Raw genomic sequence first — 22,351 nt, 5'->3', positions numbered from 1 at the left:
GTTCCATGCTATTATATTATCTATTTTGGATGTTTTATATGCATTAATATGCTATTTTATATTATTTTTGGGACTAACCTATTAACCTAGAGCCCGGTGCCAGTTCCTATTTTTTCCTGTTTTTGAGTTTCGCAAAAAAGGAATACCAAACGGAGTCCAAACAAAATAAAACCTTTGTGATGATTTTTCTTGGACCAAAAGACAACCAGGAGACTTGGAGATGAAGTCATAGGAGCCACAAGGCGGCCACAAGGATGGAGGGCGTGCCCAGGGGGTAGGGCGCGCCCCCACCCTTGTGGGCCCCTCGTGCACCTCCTGACCTAATTCTTGCGCCTATATATTCCCATATATCCCCAAACCAATAGAGTCATCCACGAAAAGACTTTTCCACCACCGCAACCTTCTGTACCCGTGAGATCCCATCTAGGGACCTTTTCCGACGTCCTGCCGAGGGGAATTCGATCACGGAGGGCTTCTACATCAACTCTATTGCCCTTCCGATGAAGCGTGAGTAGTTTACCACTGACCTACGGGTCCATAGATAGTAGCTAGATGGCTTGTTCTCTCTCTTCGATTCTCAATACCATCTTCTCCTCAATGTTCTTGGAGATCTATTCGATGTAATACCTTTTTTGCGGTGTTTGCCGAGATCCGATGAATTGCAGATTTATGATTAGCTTATCTATGAATATTATTTGATTCTTCTCTGAATTCTTATATGCATGATTTGATATCTTTGTAATTCTCTTCAAACTATCGGTTTGGTTTGGCCAACTAGATTGGTTTTTCTTGCAATGGGAGAAGTGCTTAGCTTTCGGTTCAATCTTGCGCTGTCCTTTCCCAGTGACAGTAGGGGCAGCGAGGCACATATAGTATTGTTGCCATCGAGGATAAAAAGATGGGGTTTTCATCATATTGCTTGAGTTAATTCCTCTACATCATGTCATCTTGCTTAATGCGTTACTCCGTTCTTTATGAACTTAATACTCTAGATGCATGCTGGATAGCGATCGATATGTGGAGTAATAGTAGTAGATGCAGAATCATTTCGGTCTATTTGACACGGACGTGATGCCTATATTCATGATCATTGCCTTAGATATCATCATAACTTTGTGCTTTTCTATCAATTGCTCGTCAGTAATTTGTTGACCCTATTATTTGCTATCATGAGAGAAGCCTCTAGTGAAATCTATAGCCCTCGGGTCTATTTTCCATTTCTATTTTGCATCATATTAGTTTCCGATCTACTATTTTGCAATCTTTTACTTTTCGATCTATAAACCCAAAATACCAAAAACATTTACTTTATTGTTTATCTATCTCTATCAGATCTCACTTTTGCAAGTAACCATGAAGGGATTGACAACCCCTTTATCACGTTGGGTGCAAGTTGTTTGATTGTTTGTGCAGGTATTCTGTGACTTGTGTGTTGTCTCCTACTAGATCGATACCTTGGTTGTCAAACTGAGGGAAATACTTATCTATACTTTGCTGCATCACCCTTTGCCACACAACCGATTCCCACCTTCCACATCTATCTGCAAGCCTCTCGCTTCTCAAGGGAATCCTTGCCGGAGGTGAGCGTGATGGTGTCGTCCATGCCCGTGCCCGCGCTCGTGGACATTGACCTCAACGCCACATCGGTGCCTAATGCATCATCCTCCGGAGAGGCGAGCAACACCCACGAGAGATGCCAGCCGACGTGCTCCCTGGTGCCTGCAACCTGTTCGAGAGAATGCCGGTGGCTGGTGACGATTAAACGGCCTATCATTTTATCACTGAGACATTACTGCAGGATGGTCCAAACGCGACAGTCCAATCAGAGACCCTTCGACGAAATTGTGTGTGGTGCGTTAATCACAAATTGTGGTGTAAGAAAACCCTCAAAAAAGAGATAAACTGTTTGCGATGGCGCATACATCAAAAACAATTCAGATCAGAGCTGTGTGTGCGATGCATGGCATACGGTTAATCCATACGAACTGTTTGCGATGATCTAGAACAACAGAAATGGTCAGCCAGATGAGGGCGTGTGCGATTAGGAAACACAATAGAAACGGTCAGCCAGATCAAGGTGTGTGCGATGGAGGGTATACAGTTCACTCGGATGAACTGTTTGTGATGAGCCAAGACAACAGAAACAGTTCAACTGAACAAGATGTGTGTGATACGTGGCAAACAGGTCCGTAATCCGAAATGTGTGCAAAGAACAATAATAACACAGACGGTTGCTGCTAATAAGCCATGTGATTTTCTCTGTCATCAGAACAACGATATAGATATAATTGAAATAAACATCCAATTACATAAGTGACTATACAGATCATTCGCACACAAATCAATAAACAATTGCATGCATTCTAAACTAAGAGAAACGATCGTCTAGTCATCTACTTCTTGCGACGATCCCGCCAGTGCTCTGTGGCTCAACCCCTCGTCTAGGCAGGACGGAGACACTTCCTCATGTCAATGATCCACCTGTACATCTCGTAGCTTTGAGTACGTGTCCTTGGCTGTGTAATTGACGTGTTCTTCATCCAGTCTCTGATGCTAGGCACTGTGCCAGGCGTTCTTGTCTCATCCTTCATCTTCATGTAGTAGGGGTCGATGATGGCCGAGGCAAGGTCAACCATGGAGTTCTATTTGTTGTTGTCGCTACCCCAGACCTTGTTGTGGTCACGGATGTTGACAAGATTCTGGCAGGTCAAGCCCAAAACCTTGAGCGCTTTTAGACCATTGGTGGTGTCCACCATAGCGAAACTGTAGTCGGAGCTATTGATAAACCTGGAGAAACGCACGCAAGGCCTTGTGCCCAGGTGGTAGTGGTAGACGAGGACATCATGTCGCAAGCACAACTAGGCGACGACAACCTTTTGATCTTGCCCGGCACTACCACTGGTGAACTCGAGGTCTAAGGCAACCACTTGGTACTTGTCCTCAGCAAGCAACTGCTCCATAGTTTGGATGGAGCTCTTCATCAAGACCAGCTCATTCGTGTACACTACTAAGAGGTGCTTCCCCTCGCGTGGGTGTCCACTGTGAACTGCCCCCCGTTGTCGTCGGTGGCCACTAGAAGCACCATTAGAGCCACGGGGAGCGCCATTGGAACCGCTGGATGTCCTCTCTGTATGTGTTATCGTCGATGTGCTTATTGTGTCGTGTGGCACGAGAGATGAAAGGTAAATGGCCGCAGGAATAAATGGGGGTCGGCCGGCCTGGATTCTCGGCACGTCCGCATGGTAGTTTTTGCAGCGAGTAACTGCATCGTGGCGCCGCGCCCGGCGCAACCACATGCATAATGGCAGCATGAATGTACGTGATTGTGCGCCGACCCCAAACACTTGCAGCGTGCGTGGACGGACGCGGGAAGAGCGCTCAGAGGGACGCAAGAGCAGAGCGTGCGCCGTGGCCGCCTCAACCACGAGCGACCACACACATAGAGTAGCTGAACACGCAGGGAATGGTCGTCTAGAAGCCGGCCGATAGTTGCGAGCCGGCGACATGATGTGAAACTACGTCGCGTTCCACATTACACGATGGTCGAACAATCGCTCGCGACACTGCGTAGAGAGCGGCCATGTGCTACTACCTCCGTCTTGGTCTATTAGTCCCCTTTTATATTCCGTGCCATATTTTGACTTTAAATTTAACTAACAAAATGTTAATGCATGTTATAGAAATAATATAATTGGAAACTATGTTCAAATGTGAATCCAACAATATAATCTTTGGCGACATGCATTTGTATTTTATTGGTTAAATCTCTAGTCGAAATTTGGCACAAAAATACAAAGAGGACTTGTAAACTAGGACGGGGGGAGTCGGTAATTAAACAGCAAATGTTTTTTTATTAACTGTATGTGTATGTTTCGTTTCGTCCTCCTCTCGCACGTCATGTCACGCCGCTGCTGCGGACGGCTTTGAGCGCAAGCTTGAGCAGCGCGCAAGGGCGTGGTTTTGGCCAAACGATGGCTCAAAGTGGCGCCAATGAATCATCGGTGAGCCCATTACCGTGCAACCGCGCAGGTTCCCGCGCATTGTCGTGAAAGCTTCCTGCCCGATGAGGGAGTCCTGGACTAAGGGGTCCCCAGGCCGTTGACCCATTACATATGGGCTGGACTAATGGGCCACTAGGGGACCAAGCTAGAGTGCAGACCCGTGACCGGACAGGAAACCTTCGGAGTCGTGGTGTGCCCTCCAAGTCAAGATTAGCATGATCTTTCCTTTGTTGTACATGTAACCCTAACACTACTGGTGTCTATATAAACCAGAGGGTTTAGGACTTTAGGGCTAGAGCTACATCCATCACCTCATCATCATAGGGTTTAGCTCAGCTGATCCCAAGGTAGATCTACTCTGTAACCATATTATACATCAAATACAATCAAGCAGGACGTAGGGTTTTACCTCTTCGAGAGGGCCCGAACCTGGGTAAATATCGTGTTCATCGTCCTTGTTCTCCATTGATCCTCGATCCACAGCTCGGGATCCCCTACCCGAGATCCACGTGCATGCATTCACCCAAACACTGCGCTATTAGATCCGGATATAGCCTAGGCACGGCTCATTGCCGCCGACGCCGCAGACTCACAGAAGATGGGATCACCCAAAAATTTTCCACCCACCTCCCACGCCGAATATTGTCCGGACGCAGAAAGACCGGATGTACGTCAAGCAGTAGCCCGAAGAAACGGTCCATCATTATTGGGCCAGATTTCTCCTGGTCAAAAACAAGATAACTGACTGGCGTGACGATGAAATAATTGAAGCCTTCCAATTCAATTGCTGGGATGCAGGGATATTAAATGCCCTCGCCCGCCGTTGCATGTGAAACTTCGCCGAATTATCGGACATGGTACGCAAATCATGCACCATGGAAAGCACCTAGAAATTACAACAAATGCGCAGGGAGTCAGTCCCTGCCCCACAGCCCAGGAAAGCTCAAGCAAAGTGGGCATATGCGAGAGGTTCGCCCGAGCGCGGGCTCGCCGAAAAGAAAAACAAATCCAGAATGGTTCTGGACGAATTATTGGATAAACCATGTCCTATTCACTTGGCCCTGCTTAATGCAAATCCGACCCATAGGCTTCAAGCTTGTTGGGTGGTGAGGCAGGTGGCCAAAAGTGGCAAAAATATTCTTGGTCTCACACCTCCCTATAGACGGTCAACAACGCCACCTCATGACGATGTCCCGACAGTTTATGAGACTTTCTCCTCAAACAGCAAAAGGAAAAAGGCTCTTCGAGAGCTCGACCAAGTCCACTAGGTGATGGGCACACAGTCGTGGGCGGAGGCACCTATCACCTTTCATCAAAAGGACGAGCCAAGGTCCCGCCCCACCCACGCGCCCGCCGCACTAATCCTCGACCCCATAATCGATGGCTTCAGGCTAACTAAAGTACTGATGGATAGGGGCAGCGGCCTAAACCTCATCTATGAAGACAAGCTCGACAAAATGCAACTCAACAGATCTCGCATCAAGCATAGTCACACCACGATCCGAGGAATTAGACCCGACAAGGAGGCACATTGCTCTAGATGCATAACCTTGGACGTAGTGTTTGGTACTCCCGATAACTACATATCTGAATCCTTTTTATTCCACAGCGTGCCATTCCGCAGCGGATACCACACCCTCTTGGGACGTGAAGCATTTGCACGACTTCAAGCCGTACCATGTTATGGATGCATGAAGCTCAAAATGCCAGGGCTTAATGGCGTGATTTTGCTCTCCAGCAATCCGAACACGACCCTTTGAGATGAGAATAAGACTGCATCACTTGCCCTCGCAGCACTATCCGAGGCCCCTGCAGCCGAGGAATTAAGAATGCTCCACACTACAGTCAATAGGGATGACGTGGTCCTCAGTAGAAGGCCAAAATCCATGTCATTTAAACCATCTGACGAGATAGTAAAATTCCAAGTACACCCAATAGACCCGAATAAAACGACATCCATCGGAGCACAACTGGATCCTGCAGTTGCTGAAGCACTTGTGCATGTTTTTACAGAAAACTGGAACATATTCGCCTAGCACCCTTCTGATATGCCAGGCATCCCACGGAGGTTGGCAGAGCAGAGCCTGAACATCATCAAAGGCTTCAAGCCAGTCAAACAGACACTAGCCGATTCTCCAAACCTAAACGACAGGCTATGGGTGAAGAGTTAGCACAACTACTGGAGGCCGGATTCATCCGTGAAATAAAGCATCCGGAGTGGCTAGCAAATCTGGTCATGGTACCCAAGAAGGACAATTCATGGCGGCTTTGCATCGACTTCAAGGACCTAAACAAAGCCTGCCCCAAGGATCCCTTCCCCCTAACTCGCACAGACCAGATCAACGACACCACTACCAGACATGACTCACTATGCTTTCTCGACGCATACTCCGGATATCATCAAATAAAGATGAAGGGGTCCGACCAAGCTGCAACCGCATTCATCACCCCCTACGGGCCATTCTGCTTCAACACGATGCCTATCGGGTTAAAGAATGCAGGAGCCACATACCAACGCATGATTCAAACATGCATAGAAAACCAAATTGGAAAAACGGTAAAGGCATATGTAGACGACGTGGTCATTAAAACCAAAAAAGTCGATCAACTCGTGGACGATCTCCGCTTGGCCTTCGAAAACCTACGGGACTACGAAATACGGCTCAACCCGGATAAATGCGTCTTCGGAGTCCCCACTGGCAAACTGCTCAGATTTATTGTCTCCCATAGAGGAATTGAGGCCAATCCAGCTAAAATCAAGGCCCTGTGCAAGCTTGCAATGCCAACGGAGCTCAAACACATGTAGAAGCTGGCAGGATGCATGGTAGCTCTAAGTCGTTTCATCTCCTACCTGGGTGAAAAGGCACTGCCTCTCTACAGGCTACTTAAGAAAACAAATAACTTCTAGTGGACCAACGAGGCAACCGCTCCACTAAAAGAAATCAAAGCACTCCTGGCAAGCAACCCCATCCTGGCCGCATCAGGTATCGGTGAACCTATGCTATTATACATCTCAGGCACCAACCAGGTGGTGAGTACGGTGCTCCTCGTAGAACGAGAATCAGCGGGACACAAGTTCCAGGTCCAAAAGCCAGTCTAATATGTGTCAGAGGTCCTCACACCATGCAAGTCCCGGTACCCTCACTACCAAAAGATAGCATACACGGTATTTATGGCATCTCGAAAACTATGACACTACTTTCAAGAGTGCTCGGTGACAGTAATATCCGAGGTACCCCTCAATGATATAATCAATAACAGGGATGCCATGGGCCGCATTGCAAAATAGGCCATATAGCTCCTTCCCTTCGAGATCATATAGAAACCACACCAAGCTTTTAAATCTCAGGTGTTGGCCGATTTTTTATCCAAATGGACAGAAGCCGAACTCCCCAAGGAATATAGTACATATGCACACTGGACGATGTACTTTGACGACTCTAAAATGCTAGCCGGACTGGGGGCTGGGGTAATCCTAATATCCCCCACAGGTGATAATATCCGGTATCTTTTACAGATCATGTATACGGACTCCAATAATGCAGCCGAGTACGAGGCACTGTTGAACGGTCTTCGGATGGCAAGTTGAGGTCTACTACACAACCTTCTTCTTGTAGATGTTGTTGGGCCTGCAAGTGCACAGGTTTGTAGGACATTAGCAAATTTCCCTCAAGTGGATGACCTAAGGTTTATCAATCCATGGGAGGCGTAGGATGAAGATGGTCTCTCTCAAGCAACCCTGCAACCAAATAACAAAGAGTCTCTTGTGTCCCCAACACACCCAATACAATGGTAAATTGTATAGGTGCACTAGTTCGGCGAAGAGATGGTGATACAAGTGCAATATGGATGGTAGATATGGATTTTTGTAATCTGAAAATATAAAAAGAGCAAGGTAACTAATGATAAACGTGAGCGTAAACGGTATTCCAATGTTAGGAAACAAGGCATAGGGTTCATACTTTCACTTGTGCAAGTTCTCTCAACAATAATAACATAGATAGATCATATAACAATGCCTTAACATGCAACAAAGAGTCACTCCAAAGCCACTAATAGCGGAGAACAAACGAAGAGATTATGGTAGGGTACGAAACCACCTCAAAGTTATTCTTTCGAATCGATCTATTCAAGAGTTCGTACTAGAATAACACCTTAAGACACAAATCAACCAAAACCCTAATGTCACCTAGATACTCCATTGTCACCTCAAGTATCCGTGGGCATGATTATATGATATGCATCACACAATCTCAGATTCATCTATTCAACCAACAAAAAAGTACTTCAAAGAGTGCCCCAAAGTTTCTACCAGAGAGTCAAGACGAAAACGTGTGCCAACCCCTATGCAAAGGTTCATGGGTGGAACTCGCATGTTGATCACCAAAGCATACATCAAGTGGATCATGTGAAAATATCCCATTGTCACCACAGATAAGCACAACAAGACATGCATCAAGTGTTCTCAAATCCTTAAAGACTCAATCCGATAAGATAACTTCAAGAGGAAAACTCAATTCATCACAAGGGAGTAGAGGGGGAGAAGCATCATAAGATCCAATGCAAAGCTCGCGATACATCAAGATCGTGCCATAGAGAGAACATGAGAGAGAGAGATCAAACACATAGCTACTGGTACATACCTTCAGCCCTGAGGGTGAACTACTCCCTCATCATCATGGAGAGCACCGGGATGATGAAGATGGCCACCGGTGATGGGTTCCCCCCTCCGGCAGGGTGCCGGAACGGGCTTCCGAGAGGTTTTTTGTGGCTATAGAGGCTTGCGGCGGCGGAACTCCCAATCTATCTTCGTCTTTGATGTTTTTAGGGTACGTGGACTTATATAGGCGAAAGAAGTCGGTCGGGGGAGCCTCGAGGGGCCCAGGAGACAGGGGGCACACCTAGGGGGTGGGTGCGCCCTCCTATCTCCTGGCTTCCCTAAACCTCCCCTGGCTTGAACTCCAAGTCTCCCAGATCATATCCTTTCCAAAAATCATGCTCTAGAAGGTTTCATTCCATTTGGACTCCGTTTGATATTCCTTTTCTTCGAAATACTGAAACAGGCAATAAAACAGCAATATGGGATGGGCCTCCGGTTAATAGGTTAGTCCCAAAAGTAATATAAAAGTGTATAATAAAGCCCGTAATCATTCAAAACAGATAATAAAATAGCATGAATGCTTCATAAATTATAGATACGTTGGAGACGTATCAGCATCCCGAAGCTTAATTCCTGCTCATCCTCGAGTTGGTAAATGATAAAGAAAGAATTTATGAAGTGTGAATGCTAGAAGGTGCACAAGTTTGATCAATGATAATTTCAATCACCTTTTCTAGCATAATTATATGTCATAACCGTAGTTCATCTCATAAAACTTCTCACGAACAAGTAACAAACCACTCACATGTTAAAGCATAGACCATAAACTTTCTTGAAAACTAGCAAGATTCATTCTCAGTCATCAAACAATTGCAATTCATCTGATTTTCAGGAAGGGTCTATGTCAGATCTTTGATTTAGCAAACTTCACATACTCAGCTATCATAGTCTTCCAAAATTGCTAACACTCATGCAATACTAATGTTTATGGAGTTTTAATCGGACACTGAGAATGATAGGGGCTTATAGTGTTGCCTCCGAACATATTCACCTTTGGGTGATGTCAACAATAATAGTCCATGCTAACTTACATCCAATTGGATATATATATCAGGATCTTTCCAACACGAGGTGCTTGCCAAAGGATAAATGAAAAAGGGAAAGGTGAAGATCACCTTGACTCTGCATAAAAGTAAAAGACATAAAGTAAAAGATAGGCCCTTCGCAGAGGCCAGCATAGGTTGTCATGCGCTTTTAGGGTTGGATGCACAAAACCTTAATGCGAAAGAACGTCACTTTATATTGCCACTTGTATATGGACCTTTATTATGCAGTCCATCGCTTTTATTGCTTCCATAACAAGATCGTACAAAGCTTATTTTCTTCACATTAATAGATCATACATATTTAGAGAGAAATTTTTATTGCTTGCACCGATGACAACTTACTTGAAGGATCTTACTAAATCCATAGGTTGGTTTGGTGGACTCTCATGGCAAAACTGGGTTTAAGGATATTTGGAAGCACAAGTAGTATCTCTACTTGGTGCAAGGAATTTGGCTAGCATGAGGGGGAAAGGCAAGCTCAACATGTTTGAATGATCCATGACAATATACTTTAACTGAGATGTGAGAAAACATAACCCATTACGTTGTCTTCCTTGGCCAACATCAACTCTTTAGCATGTCATACTTAATGAGTGCTCACAATTATAAAAGATTTCTAAGATAGTATATTTATATGTGAAATTTCTCTTCCTTCAATATTCTTTCATGAATTGTTCAAATGACCAATAGAATGCTTGCTAACCTTCAATAAATTTACAACCTCTACTTATTAGATGTGAAGTCATTACTACCCATGGGATAAGCAAATGAGGCATATATAATTTCAAATTTATGACAATCAACTCATTCAACAATTTACTCATAGGATATAAGTGAAGCACACGAGTAAATGAAAAACTACTCCAAAAAGATATAAGTGAAGATCAATGAGTAGCTAAATAATTATGTAACTATGTGAAGACTCTCTCTCATTTAAGAATTTCCGATCTTGGTATTTTATTCAACAGCAAGCAAAGCAAGATAAAATGACATTGCAAGGATAGCACAACTCATGTGAAGAAGCAAAAACTTAGGTTCAACTGATGCCTACCGGGGCATCCCCAAGCTTAGATGCTTGAGACTTCATGAAATATTATCTTGGGGTGCCTTGGGCATCCCCAAGGTTGAACTTTTGTGTCTCCTTAATTCCTCTCATATCATGGTTTCTATTTTTTATCAAAAGCTTCATCCACACCAAACTCAACAAGAACTCGTAAGATAGGTTAGTATAAACCAATGCAAAACCTTATCATTTTCTACTGTAACAAATCACAAAAATTATTATTCAACATTGCATACTAAATGTCTCTTCATATTTAACACTCCTATCCTCAAATAGAATCATTAAACAAGCAAACATATGCAAACAATGCAAACATAACAGCAATCTGCCAATACAGTATAGTCTGTAAAGAATGCAAGATTCATCATACTTACCTAACTCCAAAAATTATGAGAAAAATATTACAATGTAGAAGATTTATCAGAGCTCAACATGCAAAGTTTCAACATTATACCATTCTCTGACTTTTCTAGGGAATTTTTGCAACAGCGGTAAACTTTCTGTTTTCAAGCAGCAACATGTATACTAGCAAAATAAGCATGGTAAAGGCTATCCTTGACATTTTTATTGAAACTAAAGATGAAAAACATTATTCTAAGTAAAATTAATAAAATACTAACAATAGAAAATGACGTTCCAAGCAAAACACATATCATGTGGTGAATAAAAATATAGCTCCAAGTAAAGTTACCGATGGATGAAGATGAAAGAGGGGATGCCTTTCGGGGCATCCCCAAGCTTAGGCTCTTGGTTGTCCTTGAATATTACCTTGGGGTTCTATCATGGAATTGTCACGTCAGATGTCCTTAGTGTCAGGACTTAGTCGCGAGGCCAACGCATCTATGTGGTAGCTTGAGAGGGGTTGAGTGGAATCGAGAGACGCAACACAAGACAGGGATTTAGACAGCTTCGGGCCCCGGGAAACATCATCCGGTAAAAACCCTACATGCTATTTGAGGCTAGGTCTCATTATCATCACGAGGGAGTTGCCGTAAACCGGCTCTCCTCTAATTGTGTCTAGCCCTAAGATTGTTTCTTCTTGTTTGTAGCTTGTCCCTTCTAACTCGTCCCTCTTTGGGGAGCCCTGCCCCTCCTTATATATGTTGAAGGGGCGGGTTACATGTGGAGTCCTATTAGGATAAGGACTAATCTATCTCTAATACAAACCGGATATAAGTCCTGGTCTTAACTCTTTGTAAGGTAAATATTCCTTTCCTCTTAAACCGGCCCACCATAGCGTGATCCGGCCTTCCATAAACCGCCCGTTGGGTCACTGGGTCTTGTCGCTCCTCTGACCTGCCTGCCGGATTACCAATGAATCATAAACCGCCATGTCCAAGTAGGTCGCCAGTGAATTGCCAAACTCTAGCCGGGTCATACATCTGGCGGTTTATACTGCGGGGTATATCCCCGACATTAGCCCCCAGTTTAATTTGGATTCATCCATGTTAAACTGATCTGCAACAAGAACAAATTTGTCGGGTTGTGCTCCGGTTTAAATATACTTGTAAACTGGCACTTGATCATCCTTAAATCCTTGTCATTTCTTCCTTCCAAGTTAATAACCATCTTCATAATCAATTTGCTTGCAGAAGATATTTGTAAATAAAGAATCCATTTGAATCGGCCTTCAATGCTTTGACTTGACAAAAATATTAGTCTCTGAAATATTCAACTGATATCCAGCCGGCTTGAAGATGTAAAACTTGCCGGTTTGTGATTACCACCATTGTCTGGTTATAAAAACTGATAATTCCGGGTCATGATTGTTGCCAACACCGGTTCATGATTGTTGCTAATGCCGGTTCATGATTATTGATGACGCCGGGTTACAGACACAGGGTCATAATGATTGGTGACGCCGGGTTAATCCAGTTTGCTCAAAACAGAGAATTTGATAATAGTTCTTCGATAATAATATAATACCTGTAGCCCCCAAGTCTTGAACAGAACAAAGTGATGGCTTAAGACTTGCTTCAATATAAATACTGCCAGTTAAGAAGAAATCCATGTTGTTCATCCTAGTGACTAGTAAAAACTGAATACTCCATACTATGTAGCCCCCAAGTGCCGGGTTGTCATGCTTGCAGCAACATGGGACTTGTAATTGTCTTATACTCATAAAAACTTCAACCAGTGTAGCCCCCAAGAGCCGGGTCATTATGCAATAATGAGCAGGGACTTTTTAGGTATAATCATGTAGATTTGAGCAATGATGTGTAGCCCCCAAGGGCCGGCTCAGTAAGATAATATTGAGCTGAGACTTGATATATACTTCAATAAAAATAACACCATATGATGTAACCCTCATCATGGGATTTGAATCTACATCCACAAGGTTAAGAGTCTTGTGCTTTACCAACTGAGCAGTGGACCTTGCAATATAATGGATAAAAAGCTTTGTACCTTGAACTGTTGATAGGAGCAATTGGTAGCCCCCAAGGGCCGGCTCATTATAATGTGATGAGTCGGGTCTTCAATAAGATGAACAAAGAATGACTTTGCATTAGCCCCCAAGTATCATGGTGCATGCTTGCAGTGACATGAGACTTGCATGTAATCTCAATTTGAATAATGTAGCCCCCAAGTGTTGGGTCGTAAGCCCGCAGCGACTCGGGACTATTCCTTCCATTGCAGAATAAATCATATTCATCGATAAAATAATAACTGTTGTACTAAAGCGACTTTGAAAACTCAATAATACCGGTTACTAATAACCATAAAAATCCAGCCATGTTGGCTATTCAAGATAATATAATCCGATATGAAAAATTCATCCAATATCATAATGAAAATTCAGCCAAATTTGGCTATTTGAATAATATAACCCAATCATTTATAAGCGCATGATTCCAATGGCGCAATCCAAATATATACTGGCGACGTATAGTCCAAAGCCAGGCCGGTTTAATAAACTCCGGATAATTTCCTATCATATACTGGCGACTTATCGTCTTAAAGCCAGGCCGGTTTAATAAACACCGGATAATTTATCATCATGCTTTGTTCGACCTGTCTCTGCATACAACAAGTTTAAAGTGTCCTGGCGGTTTACCGCCGGACGGGTCATAATGCCCAACATATAACCCAGGTTTATAACCAAAGCTGCACTTAAGAATAATCAATGAAATATATCATACCTGTGATATTGAATCACATCATTGGTTTACCAATTTTTTGTAGTAAGAGTGATAACCCCAATCTTGAGTAATGATAACTCCTTTCATACTGTGCCGGTTGATGATAAACCATACCGGGTTATGATAAATATCGGTTTAACCATATATAATACTGGCGACTTGTAGTCAAACCAGACCGGGCTGATAGTCTCCGGATTATAACTTGATCCTGTATTGACAACTTGTAATTGAAAGTCAAGCCGGGTTGATAAACACCGGTTTACTCCATAATAGGATGGTAACAGAAAATCAAACCGGGCAGATGGCCTCCAGATTAAGACTTGACCGTGTTCCGTCAATTTGTAATTAATAGTTGAACCAGAAAAATTATGCTTGTTGACATAAGAGAAATCCAACAAAAGCAAAGAAACGAACAAACCATGAAAACAACATGGAAGCAAAAGTAATGATAAAAACCATTTGCAAAAATATGCTATACTGAGCTGTTCAGATGGTATTACCATGGTCGGACAGGATCAAGGCCCCCAATAGGAGTGACAATGATTCAAGTCAGCCAGGTCGCCAAATGACTCGTGGCATATATGCCAGATCAAGAGGCGTGGCAATGGTTCGGGCCCGACCATGCCCCCAAGTGATTTTGTGGCCTTAGGCCGACCAAGAGGCGTGACTGGTTCAGACTTGACCAAGTCCCCAAATGATCTGGTGGCTGTCGCCTATCAAAGGGTGTTCGTTGGTTCGGACACGACCAAGGCCCCCAGTGATATATAAAAAAACAAATGTCAAGGGGTAAACCGGAGGCCGCTTTAAACAGAACCACTCCGTGTAACCTCGCATGATGAGAAAGACAGAGACCCCGCTTTATGAAGCAGAAGCCCCCATGTGATCAATAATATGTTAGACCAATAAGGCAGGATACCAATGTTTGAACCGCGCATCATGGCAGCAGGTCCTCTTCGGTAATTTTTAACTTTTTTGCAAGAGATAAATTCTTCTTGAACCGGAATTTTGAACTGGGTATTGAGAGCTTCAAAGCTTTGTGGGAAAACAAATTTTCCTTAAACCAGATTGCAAACCGGAATCTTCGTTTTCAGCCGGAAATTTTCTGATGGCCTTTCAAACTCGAACTTGCGAGAAGTTAATTCCTTTTTGAACCGGACATTTTCAAACCAGATTTGAGAGCTTCAGAGCTTTGTGGGAGAACAGATTTCCCTTGAACCGGATCGTAAACCGGATATTTGAGAGCTTCAGTGAGACTGACTTCCCTTGAACCGGATTTTAAACCAGAATCCTTTCTGATGACCCGGAACTTCTTCATTGAGCCAGGATTTTGTAACTGTCATATACTTTCTAAGCCGAAAATTTTCTGATGGCCTTCAAATAACAGTAGCCTCCAGGACCAGGTTATCTTTCCCTCCATCGTCCTGGGGTTCTTAAATTTGCTGAAACTAGCAAGATTTGCTGAGTCATGTCATCGTAGCCCCCGAGTCTCAAGGTGACTCGAGGAGTTGGCTTGAAACTCTCCATATTTGACCGTGATATAAACCGGCATAACTTGTATATCATTGGTGTTGATAGTACGATGTGAATCGACAGAAGGTTGAGGTGACTGCGGCGGGTTATAAATGATTCCGTATGAGCCGTGTCAGCAACTCGGCCAATGGTTCCTTCCAATTGGCTGTTTGAAGTTAACCAAAATGTAGTAGCGGCGACTTGTGCGCCTGCCCATTGAAACATCCAGTGCAGACAGCGGCTGATAATATATGATAATTTGCCTCCAATTTGTTGGAAGAAAAACCGGGCTTCCCAAGTAGTGACTTGTTCATACTCAATAAACAGCTCATCCAGACAAGTGCAGCCCGGTATGCTGATGTAGACCAGGCCGCGAAAGACGGACGATAAAAACGCCCGCAACATCAGAGGCAGCTCGGACAAATTTGTCGGTCGCGGCATTGTAAGCCAGTGCGGTCGGGGAAGACCGGCACCGGTGTTGTAAACCAGCACGGACGGCCGAGTTAATCACAGGCGTGGTCCCGGCAAGCTGATGTAAACCGGGCCACAGGGATGGCGACTTGCTCACGTTCATTCACCAGGTGGTATGACACGAATGAGACGCTAGTACAGAATGTTGCTAGCACATGCTCCGTACCCATGGTATAGACCACGTTTATAATGAATAATTGTCCTGCATATCAAAATATATAGTCCAAAGTAATTGTTCTTTTGATAAAAAACAATATGTGTCAAAAATAGACTTAGATAGATGTCACCTGATATGTTAGGCCGGAAATTATCTGCCGTGGAGTTGATCGTCACCACGGTGAAGCTAAAATCAGCTACGGATGAGTCACCCGTAGGAGCAAATGGATGAGTCGGCCGTAGCATTGTAAACCGGCGCGGACGAGCAAATTGTTCTCTGCATTGTAAACCGGAGTGGACGCGTGAACCGGCCGCGAGGGCGGACGGGCGAGTCGTCCGTGGCGTTGTAAGGCGGCGTGGACGGGTGAGTCGGCCACGGCGTTGTAAGCCGGTGCGGTCGCGAGAGACGACCACAACATTGTAAGCCGGTGCGGGAGTCCGTTGAATAACGACGACCACCTATGCCAAAAGATGTTGGCGTGCCTCCACCTCTGCGGTATAATATCACTTTTTATCACAAATAATTGCCCTGCATAAACAATATTGCAGACCAAGGCAAAGATAAACTTATTCTTTGAAAAAAAAACAACATGTGATAATAAAGCAAACTTGGATGGATATCACCTGATTTGTTTGGACGAGGATGATCCGTTTATCGCGACAGAGGTGGCTCAGGTAGACGAGCGACTCAATAGAGTTCCGGTGGCTCAAAGCGGTAAGGGCAGCTCAACGCGGCTCCGGCGGCTCAGCACAGCGGGGGCGGCTCACATATGTCCATTGGACAGCTTGTGTGAGCAGACGTGGCTCCGATTTGTTGATATATATGTCGGAGTCAACCACGACATTTAGGAGACAGAACGGATGCGTGAGTCGGCCGCGACATTGTAAGCTGTGCAGACAGACGAGTCGGTCATGGCGCGGACGGCTGAGTCGACGCGGGCATGGTCAAATGAATCGACTGCAGCGCGGTCCCGGTGAGTTGATGTAGACCGGACCGCTGAGACGACGGTTTGCGCACGCGTGAGAACCGGATCATACTTTAACCATGAGGTAACTGACCTGCGTATACAATAGCATACCTCGAAAAAATCTTTTGATGATATTTAATTATACCAAAGAAGAGCTTTAGAAAAATAGCACCTGATTGTTGTAGGGCCGGCTTGGGACCGGAATGGCAGCGGCGAATGGCGAATCAGCGGTCGTGATTAGTGCAAGGTGACCAGGCCGGCGACTCAAAGGCCACCGCGGTAGTTTAAGCAATAGCGCACCACAACAGCAGCTCCGAAGGAGGCCGCAACAAAGGACGGTTTAGATCGGGCTGGCTCCCTGATGAATTAGGCGAAGACAATGGCGTTCTGGAGCAGTAACTTGAAGTAGAGGCCATGGTATGGCGGACGACGACGGCTTGGAAACCGCCGGGGCGTACCCGAAGCAGCAAAGGCAGGCGCCTCGAAACGAGGTCGCGGGTGCAAGAGGAATCTGGATCGTGGCCAGCTCCAGTAGCGGCTCAATGATCGATGAGGTAAGGCAAGGCGCGGCAGGGGCGAGCCGGGGCTGGCGACACAGCGAGACATGGCACTGGCGGGTCGGCAACTTGGCGCCGGAGACGCAGCGAACCACAGCTGCGGCGGGTCATGGCCTTCCTTGCCGGAGTAGAACTATAATAGTATTTCTTGATTCCCCAACGAAAATAGTTTTCCATCAATCCCCAATCTTAGGCTCTTGCCACTCCTTATTCCATAGTCCATTGAATCTTTACCCAAAACTTGAAAACTCCACAACACAAAACTCAACTAAAAACTCGTAAGCTCCGTTAGTATAAAAATAAAACCACCACTTAGGTACTGTAATGAACTCATTCTAAATTCATATTGGTGTAATATCTACTGTATTCCAACTTCTCTATGGTTTATACCACTTAATACGAGCCATAGATTCATCAAAATAAGCAAACAACACATAGAAAACAGAATCTGTCAAAAACAGAACAACCTGTAGTAATCTGTATCAAACATATACTACTGGAGCCCCAAAAATCCTACAAAATTGGGAAGTCCTAAGAAATTCGTGTACCAATCCAGAGAAAAAATAATCAGATCAAAAGCACGTTTCGGTGAATTATCAAAACTGATTTACTGGGTGCAAAAGTTTCTGATTTTCAGCAGGATCAACACAACTATCACCGTAAGCTATCCTAAAGGTCTTACTTGGCACTTTATTGAAACAAAAGCTATAAAAAATGATTAATACAGTAACATAATCATGTGAACAGATAAAAACAGTAAGGGTAAATATTGGGTTGTCTCCCAACAAGCGCTTTTCTTTAATGCCTTTTCAAGCTAGGCATGATGGTGACAATGCTACTCACATAAAATATAAGAACTAAAACATAATGGGAGCATCATGAAGCATATGACTAGCACATTTAAGTCTAACCCACTTCCTATGCATAGGGATTTTGTGAGCAAGAAACTTATGGGAACAATAACCAACAAGCATAGGAAGGTAACACAAGTATAGCTTCAAGATTTTAAGCACATAGAGAGGAAACTTGATATTATTGCAATTCCTACAAGCATATGTCCCTCCCTCATTATAATTTTCAGTAGCATCATGAATGAATTCAAAAATATAGAGAGCACCTAAAGCATTCTTTTCATGATCTACTTGCATAGAAATTTTACTACTCTCCACATAAGCAAAATTCTTCTCATTCAGAATAGTGGAAGTATCATAAAAGACTTGAACACTAAAAATTGTTTCCACATTAAAAGAGTAATGTTCAGAAAAAGGGTAATCATAATCATGACAAGTTTTTTAAATATAATCATCACTACTTTTCATAGCATAAGTTTCATCACAATAATCATCATAAGTAGCAACTTTGTTCTCATCATAATCGATTGAAACCTCTTCCAAGATAGTGGAATCATCACTAAATAAAGTTGACACTCTTCCAAATCCACTTTCATATTCATCACAATAAGATTCAACATCCTCCAAAATAGTGGGATAACTACTTCCTAAAGTTGACACTCTTCCAAACCCACTTTCATCAATATAATCATAATAGGTAAGAGGCATGCTATCATCATAACAATTTTGCATATCAAAACTTGGGATGCTAAAAATATCATCTTCATTAAACATAGCATCCCCAAGCTTGGGACGAACATTAATTTCAGCAAATATATTCTCAAATATTTCATCCTCATCAAACATAGCTTCCCCAAGCTTGGCCCCTTTCATATCATAAGCATAATCACTCTCATCATTAAAAATATGGATAGCACCAATAGTATAGCAATTATCATTATCACAATGAGTAGTAGGAGCAACACCATTTGGGAGGGATACCTTTCTACCTCTGTTGCTCCTTATTTTCTTTTTCTTCTTCACATTATGTGTGGGTTCAACCTTCCTCTTTGAGCTCCTTATTGATGAGATTGGTTGAATAGAAAGCTCCTCCTCGTTACCTGATTCATCATAAGAAATAATAGGAGGATATTGGGAAGTCTCTTACCTTTCATTAGTATTCTCATCATCTTCTATTTGCTTTCTTTTCTTTAGGTAATTGGCAATATAAGGATTTCCAATGCAATTCACCGCAGAAAACATATAAATCGTATCTAGATCAAAATCAAGAAGCATATAACGGGCAAATTCTGGAAGGTCCTTAATTAAACGATTCATTTCTTCATAACCCATAAGCAAACTAAGTTCATTATAATGTGCAAGGGAAATCAAATCATCACAATTTTTGGACACGATTTGATCATGAAACAACTTGCATCGGAGATGTAAATGACCACTTTCATTGCAAAGTTCACAAGTATGGAGATATATTTTTTCAGCACTCTCCCTTAGCCTTTCTTGCAACAATTTAGTTTCTACATGCTTATGCCTCTTACAATATCTATCTTCTCTGTTTGGTGTATCTATGCAAACTCTCCACAAAAATCGACATGCTTATAAGAGACATTTTCATCATAACAAGTGCAATCATCATTAGTACAATGGATATTCAAGGAGTTCATACTAACAACATTGCAATCATGCTCATCATTCAAAGATTTAGTATCAACCATTCTATAGATTTATTCTTCTAGCACTTGAGCACAATTTTCCATTCCATCATACTCACGAAAGATATTAAAAAGATGAAGCATATGAGACAAACTCAAATCCATTTTTTTGTAATTTTCTTTTATAAACTAAACTAGTGATAAAACAAGAAACAAAAAGATTTGATTGCAAGATCTAAAGATATAGCTTCAAGCACACACATCCCCGGCAACGACGCCAGAAAAGAGCTTGATGTCTACTACACAACCTTCTTCTTGTAGACATTGTTGGGCCTGCAAGTGCACAGGTTTGTAGGACAGTAGCAAATTTCCCTCAAGTGGATGACCTAAGGCTTATCAATCCGTGGGAGGCGTAGGATGAAGATGGTCTCTCTCAAGCAACCCGACAACCAAATAACAAAGAGTCTCTTGTGTCCCCAACACACCCAATACAATGGTAAATTGTATAGGTGCACTAGTTCGGTGAAGAGATGGTGATACAAGTGCAATATGGATGGTAGATATGGATTTTTGTAATCTGAAAATATAGAAACAACAAGGTAACTAATGATAAACGTGAGCGTAAATGGTATTGCAATGGTAGGAAATAAGGCATAGGGTTCGTACTTTCACTAGTGCAAGTTCTCTCAACAATACTAACATAGATAGATCATATAAAAATCCCTCAACATGCAACAAAGAGTCACTCCAAAGCCACTAATAGTGGAGAACAAATGAAGAGATTATGGTAGGGTACGAAACCACCTCAAAGTTATTCTTTCGGATCAATCTATTCAAGAGTTCATACTAGAATAACACCTTAAGACACAAATCAACCAAAACCCTAATGTCACCTAGATACTCCATTGTCACCTCAAGTATCCGTGGGCATGATTATATGATATGCATCACACAATCTCAGATTCATCTATTCAACCAACACAAAAGTACTTGAAAGAGTGCCCCAAAGTTTCTACCGGAGAGTCAAGACGAAAACGTGTGCCAACCCCTATGCAAAGGTTCATGGGTGGAACCCGCAAGTTGATCACCAAAACATGCATCAAGTGGATCACGTGAATATCCCATTGTCACCATAGATAAGCACGACAAGACATACATCAAGTGTTCTCAAATCCTTAAACTCAATCCGATAAGATAACTTCAAGAGGAAAACTCAATTCATTACAAGAGAGTAGAGGGGGAAAAGCATCATAAGATCCAACTATATTAGCAAAGCTCGCGATACATCAAGATCGTGCCATAGAGAGAACACGAGAGAAAGAGATCAAACACATAGCTACTGGTACATACCCTCAGCCACGAGGGTGAACTACTCCCTCCTCGTCATGGAGAGCGCCGGGATGATGAAGATGGCTACCAGTGATGGGTTCCCCCCTCCGACAGGGTGCCGGAACGGGCCCCCGAGAGGTTTTTGGTGGCTACAGAGGCTTGCGGCGGCGGAACTCCCGATCTATCTTTGTCTTTGATATTTTTAGGGTACGTGGACTTATATAGGCGAAAGAAGTCGATCGGGGAGCCTCGAGGGGCCCAAGAGACAGGGGGCGCGCCCAGGGGGGGGGGGGTGGGCACGCCCTCCTATCTCCTAGCTTCCTTGAACCTCCCCTGGCTTGAACTCCAAGTCTCCCGGATCATATCCTTTCCAAAAATCACGCTCCCGAAGGTTTCATTCCGTTTGGACTCCGTTTGATATTCCTTTTCTTCAAAATACTGAAATAGGCAATAAAACAAAAATATGGGCGGGGCCTCCGGTTAATAGGTTAGTCCCAAAAGTAATATAAAAGTGTATAATAAAGCCCGTAATCATTCAAAACAGATAATAAAATAGCATGAATGCGTCATAAATTATAGATACGTTGGAGACGTATCACAAGTCGATGGGTGTTCGGCGGCTTGAGGTGCGAGGAGATTTGAACCTTCCCATCTCCCAGGTCAACGGCAAATTCGATGCCAAATATCCAAAAATGGCGGCATACAAAAATGTCGTCCTTAGGATGTCAGCCCGATTCGAGGGTCTAGAATTCCATCATGTCTCTAGAGACAGCAACCAGGCCACGAATATTCTTGCCCACAGGGGCGCCAAGTGAGACCCAATACATAAAAATACCTTTCTAGAAAGGCTATTCAAGCCATCCGTATCATGGCAGGGTGGGGACAGTGGCACCTCAAGCAATGAGCCCGCCCAGATCGCCCCTAGAAATCAAACCAGATGATCATACCATC

Source organism: Triticum dicoccoides, chromosome 3B (assembly GCF_002162155.2).
Source record: "Triticum dicoccoides isolate Atlit2015 ecotype Zavitan chromosome 3B, WEW_v2.0, whole genome shotgun sequence".
Lineage (NCBI taxonomy): Eukaryota > Viridiplantae > Streptophyta > Magnoliopsida > Poales > Poaceae > Triticum > Triticum dicoccoides.
The sequence above is the reverse complement of the archived record's forward strand: the minus strand, read 5'-3'. Positions refer to the sequence as shown.